Genomic DNA, 4,505 nt, shown 5'->3' with positions numbered 1-4,505 from the left:
AGGCAAAGAGGAGCAAAGAGGATGGTGTCTGGGAAGGCTCTGCCTGCAAGCACAGCTGAGGTTGACAGAGTATGTTGAAGAAGATTTTTCCAAATAAAGTATTATGGAAGGTGATGAGTGGGACATATGCAGGCTTCTGAGGAAGTCTAGTAACAGTCTGAACAAATTACTCTTGTAACTAGAAGGAAAGTCTCAAGGCAGGAGAAGGGAGGGATGGTAAGAGAAGGAGAAATCATGGTGTCTCTAGAGCCATGGGACAGCAAAGCGATGCAGTTTCCAGCTAGGGTTTGGGCTCTGCCAAGGCTGTGAGGCTTCCATCTGTGATACAGGGCAAACCAAACATGAGACAGTGTCACTGGGAAGGACAGAGGCCCTGAAATGTGTGGGAATTCCTTCAAAGTGAAACATACACTAGTTGAGCTGAGGGTTAGAGAGCTGACCTGTTGCTTAGACAAAGAGTAATTTACTTGCCTTGCTGCCTGGCAGTCCAGGCAGGTGGACCAGCCTTGCTGGTCCTGGTGGAAGGGCCCAGCTTTGCAATTAGCCTCAAGCTGCTGCTGTTTCCCAGCTTTGTGCAACAGGGACAGGAGGCTGCTTGGGTGAAGGTGGGTGGCAGGCTGCTCATTTCTGGGGTGTCCTAGGATGCTGCTACTTCTGTGAGCAGACAAGTTGGCAAGACTGAGACCTCTTTGGACGACCTGGTGGTTCTGGAGAACAAGATAGTCTTGGTTTGTTCTCTTAGCATGGTGGATCTTTCCAAAATGACCAGTGAGTGTTGCAGCAGCACTAGCTGCTGGGATGCATCTAGGGAATAACTGGGGTCAACTGCAAGTAGATGTCTTGTAGAGGTTTGCCTTGCTCCTGATTTCTTTTGAACAAAGCTCAGGAAACTGATGGTGCTGGGGTTATACTGTGCTGCACTGGTGAGATGTGTTTCTCTCATGAGTTTGGCAGTACTTGGTCATTCCTTGGAGCATCTGCAGCACTTGACTGTGGAGATGCTCTGCTGATAGTTGGGGCTGTGCAGCTTCTTGCACTGAAGGTGCAACTGCTGGAATAACAGTTGAATGTGCTGGAAAAGTTGATCCTGAGCTTCATTGTGAACTCCTCTACTGCACCTTGCAGGCACAGAAGATCCATCACACCATATTTAGTGTGTCCTGTGTGAGTGTCACAACTACCATGTCTAGGCAAGTAGCAGTGTAACTGTCTTGTCTTTCAGGGATGGCTTCCATCAGGAGGAGGATTTGGTGTGGTCTTTCACTGCTGTGCCTGCTTTCTGGCTGCTCTGCCAGAGATGTGTCAGTTCAGAGGCTCCCTCCCCTGCTCCCAGGCTGGCAGCAGATCTCTTTCCATCATCTTCTCAACTGGGATCTCTCTGGCATGGCTGTGCCTCAGGTCTGGGCTCTGGGAGAGTTTACCTTTGATACAGAATCTATTTCTGCAGAACTGAAGCTTTCACCTTAGCATGTGGATTGTGATGGAAACTGTGAGCCAGGCCAGGTTGATCTGTGAAGGGCAGTGCTGTGGGAAGGTACTGCTTGGCTTTCCAGCCTCTCCTGTGTTAACTAGGTTGCAGTGCTGGTATGTCATGATAGTGTCAGTCATGGGATAGCCTTGGGGATCTCTGCACAGCAAGCTGTGTCTCCAGTGGGCCTACTTTTGCTAAAAGTCTTCTGCTTCTGCTGGAATCTGGGCTGGGCCAGCCTGGGGCTAAATGGCTGTCCTTGGCTCTGTGGGGAAGCTGAGACACAGGAGTGGGACAGGGACTGGAAGAGCAGCATCTGTGGGGTGGCATGTGGCATATCTCTTAACTGGCAGGGGCTTTCTGCTTTGGCTTTATGATCAGTCATTAAAGTCAGGGGTGTTTAGGGAAGAGGTTATGGTTTAAGTCTGTACCTAAGCTGAACTGCTTCCTCAAAGTGCTGCTTTCCTAGCCCACTTGTCTTCAGGGTGGTTGCTAAAGGAGGTCATGTTTCTGTTGTAGAGGTAAAGGCTATGATACTAATACTGTCCTGCTTATGGTAGTGTGGGGAGCAGGAGACATTTGCATAGAATCTGGAATAGAAGTAGTGCAGGACAGAAGTGATACCTGAGGGCTCTGGTCACAGAGGATGTGCTGCAGCTGCTTCCACATTGTTGCCCTGCTTGGATTGAGCCTTTGCAGCCTGTCAGTCTCCAAAGTGCTAGAGTTAGAAGCTGAATATGGATTTGATGGGAGTGGGGCTGATCAGACCCCACAGGACTGAGGCAATGTCTCTGAAGAGCTTGTGTTGTCAAGGGTGGGTGGTCTGAGAAAGCCACTCTGTGCCAGGTGAGAAGGCAGCAGGAGCCAGGGAGAGTGTCCCAAGGGTTGTTGATACCCTGTGGGTGGCTTCTGTCTAATTGTTGTAAAACATTTCCTGGGCTTTCTCATCTGCCTGCTCTACCTGTTTCTTTTGAATTACAGCAACAATTAGGAAGTGTTGTTTTGAGAGCACACACTAGCAAAGTGGCAGAAAACAACCTGATCTGGGAGAATGGTTACGTGTCAGACGAGAACTCCAGAAAGTGTTTTATAGCCTTTGGTAGTTCAGCAGCCTGATCCCCTGCTTTACAACTGCCTGAATCATTAGTGAGCAGTGTGATTCATACACAGATCATCACTCACACAGAGCTAATGAATGAGCCCTGACTGCTGAGGGGGGATGACTTGGGAGGGGATGGGAATGAGCACCTCCAAAGGGGACAAACTTTTTTGGCTTGGTGGCTACTGGAGTTTTTTCCCCCCCCATGTTAGCTCCCTATTTCCTTGTAGCTCTGAGGCATTAACATCTTAACAAGCAAATCTGGATTTGTTGCTTCAGTCCCTCAGTGTACATCTTGTACCCAACTGGCCCATTAGCATAATGCAACAAGTCTTTTAAACTTGGAGCATTAATAATTGGAGAGGGAGGAGGGAGAGCAGGGGAGCTGTGGCAAAACTGAGCCTCCCAGTGAGTCACAAATGTCTGAAGTGCAGAAATGTCTGTTCCACTTAGCAGTGATTGGGCATCCGGGCTTTCTGCATGAGGTCAGATGTAGCCAATAAGGCCTATTCAGAACATGCCTACGCAGTTATGTTTGGTGATGGGTTGCCTTTGATCCAAGGATTTCAGGATGGTATTGATTCATTTTCCCTGTGGGGTGTGCAGTGGCCACTGGTGCTGATTCAGTGTTCTTTGGCAGTACGGGGTAAGGTCAGGATCTGCCCCTGGAGCTGCAGAACTGGTGCAGGATCTGGATGCTGGTGGTTGCCTGAGCAGCCACCATGGTGTCAGAGCTGGCCCCAGTTGGGGACAGGAGGAAGCTTGGGGCATGGAGCTGCTTAGGTTGACCTCTGGGCAGGTAGAATGTGCTTGACCAATGGGTGAGGGCTGGCTGTCACCTGCTACCTCTCAGCAGCCTGGGGACATGGCCAAATTCTCTGCTATGTGGAGAAATAGAGGTCTGTGACATGATTCTGCCTTCACATCCTTTCTGTCCCTGGGGAGTGATGCCTGCTGAGCTTGGGAGGCAGATCCTGGCTGTGGGCCAGTGGCTGCTGAGGGGGGAAAGCACTACCTTGCCTGACCCTTGGTGAGGCTCTAGCCAGTCTCTCCTCTGTGCCTGTGCTGAAGGAGCCATCTGCTGCCTCCCTGTGGGAAGCTCTCCCTTGCTGCCCGAGCAGGGGTTGCACTGGGGAGAGCTGACTCACTTCCCTCTTCCAGGGTGGGTTCTGGCTGGCTGCTTTGCTCCCTTGCTTGCACTCTGTAAGCTTGCTTGGCATCTGGGGGCTTTTCCTCTTTGAGAAGGTCAGTGGGTTAGGGTAAGAGAGCAGAATACCTTCTTAGGACAGTCTTAATGACAGTGTTCAAGCTGTTTCTGGTTACACGGAGTACTCTTTGTGTATCATCTTCCTGTAATGCTGGCAGTTGAGATTGAAGATTCCAGTCTAGGGCTCTGGGACAGAGGGACAGCAGAGAGCTTGGCATTGTGTGAGCCATGGTGGCAATAGCTGCACGGCTTCATGCTGTGCAGCTGAGTGATTTTCCTTTGTCTAGGGTAGAGGTGGCATTCAAAGACTGAAGGGGGAATTAGCTATCTGGAGTGTTTCTTTGACTCAGGAGGGGGGCTTACTTTCTTCAATTAATGCTTATGCTGAAAAGTAGTCTTGAGGAAAGAATTACTTGGTCTCTTGGGTCCATGATCCTCCTTTCATATCCACCCTGCCCCCATCTTGTGTTTTTTCTGTGCTTCTGGGGTGGCACTGGATCCAGAGAAGTCATCTCTGACTTACTTTTGCCTGGGAACTGGTCTCCTCCTGATGTTCATTACCCTTCTTTAGATGACCTGGAAACCTTTGAGGAATAACTTCTGTTCATGTCACCCTTCAGGAGATGATACAGAGCTTTGGTGGATGCTGTGGTGAAATGCAGAATACCTCTGAGGTGGGGGTTGTGAGCTTCTTGCTGAAGTGGTGCTGTAAAAAGTATTGCCAACAGCAT

This window comes from Chaetura pelagica, unplaced genomic scaffold (genome assembly GCF_000747805.2).
Source record: "Chaetura pelagica isolate M959 unplaced genomic scaffold, ChaPel_1.0 scaffold706, whole genome shotgun sequence".
In the NCBI taxonomy this organism is placed as follows: domain Eukaryota; kingdom Metazoa; phylum Chordata; class Aves; order Apodiformes; family Apodidae; genus Chaetura; species Chaetura pelagica.
The sequence above is the reverse complement of the archived record's forward strand: the minus strand, read 5'-3'. Positions refer to the sequence as shown.